This window comes from Piliocolobus tephrosceles, chromosome 11 (assembly GCF_002776525.5).
Source record: "Piliocolobus tephrosceles isolate RC106 chromosome 11, ASM277652v3, whole genome shotgun sequence".
Lineage (NCBI taxonomy): Eukaryota > Metazoa > Chordata > Mammalia > Primates > Cercopithecidae > Piliocolobus > Piliocolobus tephrosceles.
In genome coordinates this window covers 30,158,806-30,172,919 of record NC_045444.1, presented here as the reverse complement: position 1 = coordinate 30,172,919, position 14,114 = coordinate 30,158,806, and the positions used below count along the sequence as shown (strand labels likewise).

The following is a 14,114-nucleotide window of genomic DNA, read 5'->3' as shown; positions in this document are numbered from 1 at the left end:
CTCTGGGTTCAATTTTTACTTAGACCGTGACCCCGAATGACTCTGATCCAGTCCTTTCAGCACTGTTTCCTTACCTGTCCCATAAGAATAATATTTACCCTTTATCGGTTTCACAAAGATGCCTCCACATCTGAAACATACTTGAGACTTCCCAAATGGGTTTGATTATTTTATCTTACTCCATCAAAATCTTAAATCTTCTTTTTTTCCAAACTGGGCAAAATAATATCTGCCAATCTTGAGGGTTTAAGGATTGAGATCATGCACGTGAAAAAGCTTTGAAATTCAAAGATGTCTCATGTGTAAAAGGTATTTTTATTTCAATACTTCTGCAAATGTATGTGTAAACTAAATGGAAATTATTCAAAGATCCAATGAGACAGTTCCAACTTTTGGTACTCCTATTAATATGAAGTGAGGGAATGGTATAGCCTTCCTGTGGCTGCAAGCATTGTCAGTAAAACATGCCTACATGTGGAGTTCTTTGTTCAGTGATGAAAATTAATTTGTACCATGATATTCATACTCAGTTCAAAAAATATTTTTAAGTGTCCACTATGTGCCAGATACTTGCTAGGAGTTGGGGGTATAGTGATGAAACTGACAATGTCTCTATCCTCAGAGAAGGTCATATTCTAGTTAAAAGAAGATATATAAACGAATGATTGGACACAGAAAGCCAACCTAGGAACCAGGGGAAGATGGCATGTGACCTGAGTTAAGGACTGAACAGAAATCAGTCACATGAAGGGAGAAGGAAAGAACATTCCAGGTAGAGTAAATAGGATAGGAAAGATCCCTAACACTGGAAACAACTTGCTTTGTTCACGAAAAAATGTAAACAATATTACAGAAGTCGTATAAGCCATTTGAAGAGTAGTGGGAGAGGAGGTTGAAGAAATGAAAATGTTCCACCTAAAAGGGCCTCATCATTAATCTAAGTGAAATAACTCGGAAATGGAAAACCAAATACCGTAGGTTCTCATTTATAAGTGGGAGCTAAGGTGTAACGATGCAAAAACATACAGAGTGATATAATGAACTTTGGGGATACAGGGTGGGAGGTTAGGAGGTGAGTGAGGGATAAAAAACTACATACTGGGTACCATGTGCATTGCTTGGATGACAGGTGCACTAAAATCTCAGAATTCACCACTAAAGAACCAATCCATGTAACCAAAAACCACCTGTACCTCAAAAACTATTGAAATTAAAAACGTTAAAAATAATTTTATAAAAGCACTATTTCAAGGCTAAAAAAAGGTGAGGGGCTCATATGCTTTGCTAAAGAACCTATGGATTCTCCAGTTGGCGCTCTGCTTCTCACACTGTGCAAATCAAACCCTAGGGACAAACAGGATTAACATGACCCAGCTTCTTGGATTCTTGATTTTGCCCAACAGTATGGGAGAGAAACAAGGTTGAAGTTGAAGAACTATTGATTCAAAACAATCTTTGTAAATATTAAAATACCCATCCTTAGAGTTACTTAGAGGAAAGACTTGAGAAACACAGCAGGTATGAAATGGAGAACCATGGATGGTTTTATTGTCAGCAGCGGCATGAGCAGAAATATGTTTTAGAACGGTGGTTCCCAACCTTTTTGGCACCAGGGTCCAGTTTCGTGGAAGACAAAGTTTACACAGATGCAGGGATTGAGGGGATGGTTTTGGGATGAGTCAAAAGCATTACATTTACTGTGCACTTTATTTCTGTTATTATTACATTGTAATATACAATGAAATAATTATACAACTCACCATAATGTAGAATCAGTGGGACCCCTGAGCTGGTATTCCTGCAACTAGATAGTCCCATCTGGGGGTGATGGGAGACAGTGACAGATCATCAGGCATTAGATTCTCATAAGGAGCTCACAGCCTAGATCCCTCATATGTGCAGCTCACAATAGGGTTCACGCTCCTATGAGAATCTAATGTCACTGCTGATCTGACAGGAGGCGGAGCTCAGGCAGTAATGTGAGCCTTGGGGAGCAGGTGTAAATACAGATGAAGCTTCGCTTGCCTGCCTCCCACTCACCTCCTGCTGTGCAGCCTGGTTTCTCAAGGGTTCTGTGGCCTAGGGATTGGGGACCCTTGTTTTAGAGCACTCACTCACTCTGATGATGGTGTGGAGAACAGATGTGAGGAGGAAAGACTGGAAACAGGAAGGCCAGTTAGGTGGCGGGCACAGCCTTCCGGGAAAGAGATGATGAGTAGCTAAAGTAGGGTAGCCAGTGTTGGAGGACAGCAGTGCTTTAAGAAACAGGCATAGGTATACAGTTTAGCCATATGGAGTGCTTGAATGTGGAAGTAAAGGAAAAGAGAGGAGTCACGGATAAACCCAGAGTTGGGGCTTGGAAGACTGGCTACACTCCGGTGCCACTGAACAAGTTGGAGTATATGGGAGAAAGTAAAAAGTTAGAACAAGATTATGACTTTAGCTTTGAAAATGTAAATTTCTACATGCCATGGAACTCCAGGTGAAGATGCTGAGAATTTATCCTGATAGCCTTCTCTAATTCTCCTAGTGAAAAATCACAAGCATTTGCAAGGTGGTCAGAATTAGATGGGCATTTTACTTTTTTATTTTTCCAACTTTCGGTGGCCATCTCCAGAGTTCATATATGACCTAGACTCAGCTCCTTCACTGTCTTCTCTGATGTCTGTCAATCCACGACAAGCATTAACTACCTGGGTGTGGTTTTCTCAGAGAAGTCGTGACACTCTAATTCTGTATCATACCTTGGATTTTAAGCTTTTCAATAGCAACGCCATGTGTCACTAACAATATAAACTGCTCATAAATAAATAACCTAGAAGAAAATTCATTATCATATCATCCATCAATCCCTTAGTCTCCTGAATCCCTATTTTTGAATTTTATTTCACCTCTAACAAAATCTTTATCAATTCGAATCTAGCTCCTGGTCTCCCAGTTGTAATAAAACAGATATGGATCTCAGGTGGAGGGTAAGCATCAGAAACAGATGAACTCACAAGACAAAAATCTTATGTCCCTATTTTCCTGTTTTCATGCAAATGTCCCAGTAATTAAATCAGGAAAAAAATGTAGCAAAAACATATCAGCCAAATGGTTTTAAAATTTCAAAAGAAGCTGTAAATATGGTCCTTTTTAGAAGATCAGGTTCTAACTAGAGTAGGAGAAAGGGTAGCATTTGTTCTGATGAAGCAGTTTTTAAATTCTTGTCAGTGATTTGAAGAGAGATAACTGATGTATGTTGAAGAAGCCTGTGAGATTTTTAAATAGTTCGGACGCTACGGGGAGCATTTTTTTCTTAAAGCAATGTACTCAGAAGTGTTGGCAAGATTTTATTTGAACGTAGCAGTGCTTATGTGAGGAAGTTATTTTGAATTACCCTAGTATAAATATGTATGACTTTATTTGTATTGAAAATTTCCTTTGCAAGTGAGCGAATGAGGGACTGTTATATATCTATATTGCTTTATAAATGATGTAGGTATTTCATTTTGGAAATAAAATATCATACCCAGAATTCAAAAATAACATCAGAATTCTGTTTGTACCCACAGGTGATTCTTGCACCTACATTCATACCTTTTAACTTTAATTTGCCATGTAGAACAAATGGTATCTGTTATCTTAAGTCTGGCTTTTTTATATAGCATTCATGCATACATACATTCATTCACTCATTCATCAGACATTTACACAGCTCTTCTCATGAACCAAGCACTATGCTAGGTACTGGGCATGCAGCAATAGTATTGAACTGTCCTTTGTCATTACATAGTTCAGGTAAACATTCCATTTCCTCCACGCAATATTCTGTAGCACAGTGAAATTTTCAAATCTTAGGGTCATATGTTATTATTTAAAGGCTAAGCATGTTGAAGGCTGTGAACAAGCCTAGCATTGAAAGTGTATTCCCTCTAAATACAGGTAAGAAGAAGCGAGGGCCCCAAGAAATAAGGCCCATAGCAAGGGGGAGCAAAAAGAGGGCTGGAAGGGTATTGGAGAAAGCATTAAAATCAGGGCTCAAACTTTCCCCTTAATGCCTTTGAACAACCAGTTGTTCTACATGAAAATGAAGCTGCTAGCAAGAAAATCACCCAACCCATTATCTGCAGAGCCTGTCCATTTACTTATAGAAGGAAAAACAAAACAAAACTCATCTTCTCCATTTTCCTTCTTTAGCTATTTTGTGGGATTGGAGGGGAAAGGGATCATTGATCCTAAATTACTACTTCACCTTGCCTTCATAAGCAACACACCTCTTCTAGTTCATTCCATTCTCTCCTTATGATTTCTTTCCTCTATCAGAGACCTATTATATTTTAATGTGTTTACTTAAAAACAAACTACAAGAAGGCTCATCAGAGTCATTTGTTTAAAGAATGAGACAAACATACACATGCAGCTCTGTGTTCACTCCTTCAATTCTTTTTTAGGCTGTGTATAAAGGTGACACAAAAAAAGAAGAATAAAACAGCTTGTGTTAAATAATGAAATCAAGTACATACGACTGTAAAAAGGAGGGTGTAGGGTCTTAAGTACCCATGGTCCCTGCCTGCTACCCTCATCTGTCCTCATTCTTATCTCAAGTTGTAAGTTTTCAGTAGGAGATCAGTTTATATCTCCCTAAAGCTTCTAAATGAATGACAGATTCCACAAACAGCAACAAATATTACTATATAATAGGCACTGTTCCAGGGGGTTGCAAAAGAGACATCAGTGATAAATCACCTTCCTTTGTTAAATAAATTACTATTTAGAGAGCATAAATGAAGCAATAGTTTAAAATTTTCCAAGTGACGGTGCTTTGTGTTAATATCATAAAAGCATTACTGTCCCTCAAATTCAAAGTCCAAGGTGATTTCAAATGACATTCATAAGCATATTTCACCTAACCCTGAACGTTTTCTTCCACCATGCAAGAATCCTCCCTGGGAGAAGCAAAACTTCAGTATAGATCATCTTTAGGCTGTAACAAAGCTGTAACAAATAATGTTTCAATATCCCATAGAGCTACATGACAGTAGGTAACAATATAACTCAGGGCTATACTGATTTCTCTAAACTGGAATTCCAAATTCTTAGCAGATAGATAAATTAAGCTTTAAAAGAATGGGGTTTTAATTTGTCCTTCTTGTTTTAAAACACCAAATATTTTCTGTGAACTTTCAGCTTTGTTCTTTCCCTCTTGTCTGGAAGGGTGCTAGCTGAGTGCCAAGAACAACAGGTAAGCCAGCTTCCCTCAACCCAGAAAAATTATGCCTTTGCCACAGGAGCCATACTTATGCTTCCACAATGGCCAGGGAAAAACCTAATAGGAACAGATTTTTTTGCATGTGTAGCAAAGTTAGTTCCAGAGAGAAAGAAAGAAGCCTGGTTTGCACTGTAGCAGAACCATTGGAACAATATGCTCCCTGTGTCCACGGCCCAATCCTTCCCAGACACCCTCCTTTCTAGGGCATAGGGTAGCAAAGTCACATACACAGTAGATCACGCCAGGACCTGCTGACACAACCCTACTCCCAAATTTGCAGGCAGGAGAGTGAAGCAATGTCTGTACCCTACACATAGTCTTACTTTTTTCTTTCCTTTTTTAAAGTAGCTGCTTCAGCATTCAACTGGGGGCAAAAGGGGTTGGGGGGGTGGGAAAAGATAGTGCAGGCAAACTTTCTCAGTGCTATTCCATCCGTCTGTGCCTCCCCACTCCTTCACACCTCTGAAGTTATGGCAAGACTAGGTAAAGAGTTTTGAACAATATTGAGACCCACTTATATTTACCTTGAACAAATAGGATCCTTGATACTTCTTGACCACACTCAGTTGCCTATAAGAGTTCTTCCTCCTATAGCAAGTCCTATTGGGAGAATTCGGTGAAAAAAAGGTTTTTTCCTTACAATTGCAAATGAAAGTATAAAATATATCACCAAATTTTAAAGTGTGCATATGTCCTCATCTCAGCTGTTGACATCGTATTTATAATCATGAGCACGCCAGGTTTTCTACAACTTAAGAAATTCTATGAGCATATTACTTTTCCAACTTTGTCAGTAAACATTGATTTCTGTATAATGCAGAAACCAGTTAAATAATTCCTGATTGGGCGCAGTGGCTCACGCCTGTAATCCCAGCACTTTGGGAGGCCGAGGTAGGTGAATCACCTGAGGTCAGGAGTTCAAGACCAGCCCGGCCAACATGGTGAAACCCCATCTCTACTAAAAATACAAAAAATTAGTTGGGTGTGGTGGCAGGCGCCTGTAATCCCAGCTACTCGGGAGGCTAAGGCAGGAGAATCACTTGAACCAGGGAGGCAGAGCCAAGTGAGCCGAGACCGTACCACTGCACTCCAGCCTAGGTGACAGAGTGAGACTCTGTCTCAAAAAGAAAAAAAAAAGTAGCAATAAAATCATTACAGAAATAAAATAAAATAAACAACACCTAAAAGACATGTTACATCCATTCTGGTTTTCCATAATTTGACTTCATGTATTTTTCAGGTAATTCACGGTAGTAGGAATTGCTATTTATTTGATACACCTGTGGCAGACATTTTGTATACAGTCATATTTTCTTTACCACAACTGGCTTGAATCTAGGTACTCCTTTGCCTTTTTTTTTTTTTTTTTTGAGACAGGGTCTCGCTCTGTCGCCCAGGCTGGAGTGCAGTGGCACGATCTTGGCTCACTGCAACCTCCGCCTCCTGTGTTCAAGTGATTCTCCTGCCTAAGCCTCCCCAGTAGCTAGGATTATAGGCATATACCACCACACTGGGCTGGCTAATTTTTGTATTTTTAGTAGAGATGGAGTTTCACCATGCTGGCCAGGCTGCTCTTGAACTCCCCACCTGGTGATCCACCCACCTCGGTCTTCCAATGTGTTGGGACTACAGGCATGAGCCACTGTGCCTGGCTCCTTTGCCTATTTTAAAAATAAGGTTCACATGGGTAAACTAACTTGTCCTCAATACACAATTAGTATTTCCCAAGCAGGGAGCCACATCCAGTTTATCTAATTCCAAAACCTGTATCTTTGCCACTATAATATGCTAACATTGAGGATCTAGTGTCAAATATACTAATGTCCACTTTCCAGTCAACAAGTGCTAAAAGAAGTTGTATGAGAAATAAAAACTATTCCACAACATCCCTGGACCATGATGTCTCCATCACTAACTTGTCCTCTGCCTGGGCCCAATGTTGGAGCCAGTTGAGCTAGCAAGAACCTCCCATGGGAGCTTTTCCTAAGTCGGCTGCCTGGGAGAAGAGACTGGACCAGAAAATGCACTTTATCTGGGAAGCCGGAGGCACCAAAGCCAGAGAAACTTTGGCTCAAGGACTTGAGCCAATATTGTAACTGGAAAAATGAGCCTAAGTGTTAGGTCCAAAAGGCAAAATAAGCCATACATGGAAAAACAAGGGCCAACCACAGCATCCAGGAGGCCTGGAAATGGGTCACAAAGCAATGTGCAGAGCGGGTGGGCACAAGTGGGTCAGAAACACATCTGGGAAAGGTAAAAAGATGTTGGATGTCACTTGAATATGGTGTTGGCCCTGGGGGTGGACCTGGCAGATTCAAAAGCCCACCAAGAACCAGATGCTTGAATTCTGGGGAGTCATTGACTCTCCCTAGGCCACAATTTTCTCAACTAATAAAATGGACCCATTTGTAACCCCTTCAGATCTGCTATCAGAATTAAATGATAAGTGAAGGGATTTAGCATTGTGCCAAGCCTAGGAAAGCAGGGTTTTTTTTCTTAGCTATTATTACTTTATATTTGTGATTGCCATGGAGATGATAATAATTTTTGAGAGTAAAGTTTTTATATTTAAGTACCTGAAAGAACCCTGAATAAAAATACTCACCCTTAGAATGGTACAAAATTAAAACTGAGTACAGAACAAAGTTTACAGTTTGAGCCTTTTAACAGAATAAAGAATATTAAAGAAGACTTTGAAGCAAGCATGAAGTCATTTCCAGGTCACTAGACAAGTTGCAGGTGCAAACCATTTCTAGTCCCATTGTCGGAGGGAGAAAAAAAGGTACATGTCACACCCAGTCCCCTATGCTAATGTCCAAATGTCTGGTTTGGTAGTTTTGATGTAAAAGGAGCATGGAATGGACGCTTTCAGAATAGAAACAATTAACAGACCCCTTAAGAACTACAGATATAAGTGTTTTGAGAAGTCTTAAAGAAAACAAGAGCAACAAAAAACTATCAGTGTTAGGATTACATCACAGTAGTTTTTCCCCCTAGCATTTGCATTGATTTTTCAGTTTTATATCAAAAAGAAAATCTGGCCTTATGGACATTTAAGAGAATAGGGAATTTCATTTTCCACTTAATAAACTGATTTTCTCCAGCACTCTAGGTACTTGAAATTAGCACAAACCCCAGGATAGCTACAACTCCAAAAGGGAATGCTCAGTTCATTATGAATGGTCTTAAAGCAAATAGTGCTCTGACAGCCAGATTCCTGGTCTTCAAATTTGTAAGTTTGCCCTTTTTTTCCCAAGTCTTACTCAAGACCGCTTCTGAGCTTTTGCACATTTAAGCCTTACACTCAAAGACAATATGTTACTGAAGAGCATGGGACACTTCAAGTTCATACATTTGGATTAAATTCCTTTTCAAAAGAAGTCTAATATTTATAACCAAATTATGACCATATTGAATACACGAAATTAACTGCTGAACTAACAGAAAGGAAATACTGCATTTATTTTCACTTCTGTGGCTATACATCCTTTGAACAGTTCGAAAGAATCATAAACCAGCCATAAATCCTACAATGCTTTTCATTTTCTTTCTTCACATACTAACACAGCACTGATTTTTCAATAAAAAAGATACTGTAAATAGCTGTTGTTTTTAATAATCAAAATTAATTTGTACCATCTTTAGTTGATCTACATATTTGTTCAAGCTTTCATTATAATAATAAAGCTACAATATAGTGAAGTTTTATGCATTACTTCATTTAATTCTCAATAAAATCCCAAGGAATAGGCATTATTAGTGTACCCACATTGGAGATTAAAAATAAAACAAGCTTATAGGAGATCGCTTATAATCACACAGGTAGTCATCTGCAAGGCTAGTATTCAAAATAGATATTAATACCTTGGACTTTAACTGGCACAGGAGAATAAAAATATCAGGGATATGCTTACTTAATTATTTTTAGTAATTTAAATCAGCCCATGTATTAGTAAGTAAAAGATAAAAAAAAAAAAAAAAAAAAAAGATCCTAAATACCAGGCCTGAGTTGTTTGTCAATTGCCTCAATTCCACGTTTAGACTTGAATTAATAGACATAACTAAAAATTTAAATGACAAAATTCTGATAAGAAAACACAGTGCATAATTAGTGCACATCTCTGGATTTGGGGAGGAAAGCGACTTGATTTACATAGGGTATTGTTTTTCCTAATTAATTGTAGTCTGCCACATATTTGTGTGTGATTGCTTCATAAATGGTTTACAAATTGTTAAGAAGTTTATGGATATAGAGAAATAATATTATAGCTCAATAAGTAAACTTTTACAAGTGTAGAAGAGAAATTTTACATTAAAATGTGACTTTGTTTCTTCATCCTGAGAGAATGAATTTTTTAAAAACACATTTAAAATCAAGCATTAGATATGCAAATATGTGTTCAGATCAGAGATACCAAAATTATTCAAATGATTAATTATTCATCATAAAATGTCAATTAATAATTACGAAGCAGAAAAGGCATCTTTCTAATGCATCTTTATTTTTCTTGGCCTAAAAAGGGCTAAATATACATGTTCAATTGACTTCTATCAAGTTTTTAAAATTCAACAAAGTAAACAAATTGTAAACAAGTGCAAACTCTGAATTTTAATGAGAACAACAAATATGCCCAAAGCGAAGGGAAGAGCAAAAAATAATAATAAAGAAAACAAAACAAAACAAAGACAGTTATGTCCATGACATATGCGGCCTCATGCTCACTCACCTGCTAGGTAATGGACAGAAACCTAGCCTAGCCAAGAAAACAACCCAGCAACCCAAGTTGTGAATTTGCCTAGCAATGTGCCAAATACGTGACACGATGATGCTTCTCTCTGAATTGATCAATCTTGTTGGGGTTCAGGCGGAGTGTTTTGGGAATTTTTTACCCTTTCCAAATAGTCACCAGAAGAAAAGCGCAGTTTAAGTTTCACAAAATTACCTATTGTAATTTCTAAAGTCTGTTAAAAAATTAAGCACTGCTAAAATATGGCTGTAAATAAACTTTTTCACATTGCCTTAATTCTAAAGAATGCCCCTAATGCCAAGCATTATGCATTTTTTTCCAGGAAGATTATATCTTGTCTTTTAAAATTATCAGTCTGAGTTGATGTAATAATATAGAAGAATAAACCATTATGGTCACTGAAATATTGATTTATTTTATTTTTATTATTATTATTTTACTTTTCACTGACACCTGGTGAACTTGTCGTCTCTGAGACCCGGGGAGTTATTTTAGTCAGGGTGTCCCCGCCCTCCTGCTGGTAGATTAATTACACATTAAACATTGTGTTTTCAAAACGAAATAATAAATCTGGACACATAAAAGAGGCACAAAAAGAATCACAGCGAGGGAGAAGAGGGGATGTTAAAACAAGAAATTGCAAAAGGGAGATATCAGATAGAAAGGAGAATGCAGGAAATGCAACTGGGAAAGAATTTCAAGAAAATAAGGATAAAGGGCAGGGAGGGCTGAAAGGAGGGCCAGAGGGAGGAAAAGTAGGAGGGAGATTTTTGGTTTTCAATTCCCTGGTGAGGCTGCTGGCGTCCGCGCCCTCAACGCCCCAGCCTTCCAAGTTGAGGCGAAAGCCACCTCCTCGGGCCTGCGTCGCATCCAACTTACTCCAAGTTTTCTGGTGACTCCTACGGGGCCCCTTTCCGTACCCTCCGGCACCCCCCGCCCCCCACCCCGAGTGAGATTGACAGTCGCGTGGAGGAGGCTTTTCCAGGCACAGCCTTTCTCATGGTAATCAGCCCCCAGCATCACCTCCCGGCCGCGGCTGCGCCCGCTCGGAGCGCGGCTCGCGGACCCCGGGGACCGGAAACAGGGCGGCGGGCGGGGAGCAGGCGAGCGAGCCAGGTCAGCTGACCGGGCGGCGGGCGGGGGTCGCGGGATCCCGGGCGGGGACAGGTCTGGGGGAGGGCGGTCTGGTGGGAGGGGGCCGAACACCGCCCCCCGCCCCCCACCCCGACGCGCTCCTCTGCCTGTGCAGCGGGGCCCTTCGCGGAGATCAAATGCAGGGACCAAAGCTGGCGGCAGGGGTTGGGGCGGGGTGGGGGGGAGGTGGCAGAGCGCGCGGAAAATTGGGGACAACAACCAGACCTGTTTAGCATCAATAAATTAAGATGCTCATTTGGGTCCTGAAGTTTGCTGGTTCCTGTCAGTGGAGACGTTGGCAAAAGCCCTGAAGCCGAGACTCAGCCTTTACTTCAAAAAAATAAAATAAAATCTACCCCTCAGCTGGCCGCCCTGCTGGGGCCAGGTGACGTGCGAGATTCCACAGCCTGCGGGTCTCGCAGCAGGGATGTTAGGGACGGTCTGAGCTTCTCTGGTCCTGTTTTGGTTTTGTTTGAAAGGGCTTCTCAGAGAGATGCTCCTGATTTTTTTTTTTTAATAGACTTTCCCCTCCTATCCTAGGCTCAACTCCGAATGGATTGGATTGCGAGTCTGCACGTGAGAAAACCGTTTGGCTTGGCTTGGACCCCTGCCGCCCCCCACCCCCTCCACATACACTCAATCCAGGGGTCCCCTTTATCACCCTTTGCTTGCAACTCCAAAAGAAGTTGCCCACCTCCTGAGTCACAACACAAGGTCGAATAATTCCTCTAGATGAAAGATCAGTTCCATTTCAAAACGAGAATAGGTTCCCTTTTTTATTTTCTCCACATGGTACAAAATAAACAGAATTTGCTTTAAAAAAAATCATTAGCTGTGGCCAAATTCGAATTCCTTCTACAGCGTGTGTGTTCAAGGGCAGAAACATTGTATCTCTTCGGGCATCTGGGCCGCCAAGCTGAGCGGGGGGAGGGGGGAGCGGCTGTGAAAGTTGAGGAAATTGACAGACTGAGAGGTGAATGGGGGGACAGGCACCAGGTCCTGGCTGGAGGGAATTGGAAAACAAAAGTGCATCCTCACCCTGCGTGAGTGGAGGGAATCCTGAGGGAGGCAGTTTGTTTTGCCCATGGAAACCCTAAATAATTATTTTCCCCCTTCAATGTTGATTGCAATATTATTTCACATTTCCGTGTATCTGTGGTTTTAATCTCTTTCGTCTTGCGCTAATCTGGAAGTGGATTATTAATGGGGAAGACAGAGAAGGAGAGATTCATTTGCAGGACTTACTTTGCTGTGTGAGGAGCTGAAAGCCAGCAGCCCCCAGTCCTCTCGACTTTTCTCTGCGTCCTGCGCTCCTGCATCCCCCTGATCCCACGATCCCCATTGTCCCCGACCTGGCCCTCGGACTGAGGGAGTGTTCGGAACAAATTTATATTCCGGCTTCCTCCCGACCCCATCACCTCTGCCACGTTGGGAACTCTCTCGGCCAAATGCCTGGGGAGGGGCGGGCCAGTCAGGAACGAGGGCAAGGCAACCTAGCCGTAGCGCTCACCCCTCGCGGAGACCCCTCCCGTGCCACCATCCAAACATCTACCTTCATGGGAACCTGAAAGACTGCTTTTTCACCCCAAACTAAATACTGGCCAGTCGGAACTACCAGTGCTAAATGTTGGGGACTGTCTCCCGCCACTTGAACGATTACTGAGTCCAGGGTAATCAGATGATTAGGTGTTTTTAATGGAAATACTTAGGTTTTTTTTTTTTTTTTTTTTTTTTTTAAGTCAGATCCTAAGGAACCTGACATTTAATATACATAATAAAGACAAGTGTTTTGTTAGCTATTCGATTGGATCCTTTGACCTGAGGTTATGCTTGTGTGTGTGTCTGGGCTGCAAGCCTCCAATGGCTACCTGGGTGCCTGAAGAGGAGTCTTGCCTGGAACCACTCTATATTCAAAGGGTTCCTTCTTCCTTAGGAGTGGGAGAGGGGTGGCTGTAAAGCAAGCTTCTAGAGAAAGCTGGACTCCAATCTTTTAAATTAAAAAAGAGGAAAAAAAGGAGGAGGAAGAAAAATGGACATGAGCAGTGGTGCTAAATCTCAGAAGAGGAACTTGATAAGTCACATATATATTTAGTATAGAGATATAATGATGAAAGAAATGTAAGAGATAAAATTAAGAATGTGCCTGACCCATGTTGAAAATCTTTGATTTTATTTATTAATAATTTTTAAGCTGAAGATCCTGAATGCCTTTCTTCTATAGATACTTTATCTGTGATGGGGTGGGGGGAGAGAGTTAATTTATCCAGTAGCTATTTTCATTATAATAAATAATTAAGTTAGGAAAGAGGTGAGTCTGTAACCAACTGTGAAAATCTACTTTCTTGCATCCTAGAACAAGATCTAGCTGTGGTCGTGTTAGGTAGCTATTAACCCCTCCCCCGCCCCTGCAAAAAAAAAAAAATACAAAATACAAAATACAAAGACGTGTACCTCTGGGAGTGTGATGTGGCAACCCATGTGGTGGCTTGTCCCTCCTTTGAGTGCAATTGCCAGTGACTCTTGCATTCAAAGCCTTGCTTTAGGCACACATTCAAAGCACAGTTCAAAGCAGTTTATCTTAATATAGTGTTGGATCAGGGTATTATTTGTTTCAGATTTCATCAGACTGGAAACAGGAGGGTGTAACATATTTAACAATATTAAAGCTTAAAAACTGGTGTGAGGCAGCTCTCTGGTCCTCTTAACACCTCCACCTTTACCTTTCCGAAGGATCCTAAATGCTGTGAGACTAGAAGTTTATTTGTGCTCTAGGGTTCTCAAGCACTTTCACTCTTTAGGGGAAAAAAAAAAAAGTCTCACAGTTATTTAAGAAATTGAGCCTGAACCATCCGAAGATAGGAGATTTCTTCCTTTTCCGATAAATGCCTGTGCTCAGCATCCTCAAATTTGGCTGTCTTTATTTACTTCTATATTAGTTCCAATTATGTGCAGTGTAAACCAGCTTTTTGATTAACAAAACA

At 40.5% G+C, this 14,114-nt stretch overlaps 1 long non-coding RNA gene across 1 annotated transcript in view; it reads right to left on the bottom strand.

The window, feature by feature from the left end:
- LOC111546196 overlaps positions 1-13,904 on the bottom strand; it is a 58,867-nt gene extending 44,963 nt beyond the window's left edge. Inside the window, exon 1 of the long non-coding RNA XR_002732678.2 lies at positions 13,585-13,904. This is a non-coding gene — a long non-coding RNA (uncharacterized LOC111546196). The remainder of the gene's footprint in view (positions 1-13,584) is intronic.
- Between the last annotated feature and the right edge of the window lie 210 nt (positions 13,905-14,114).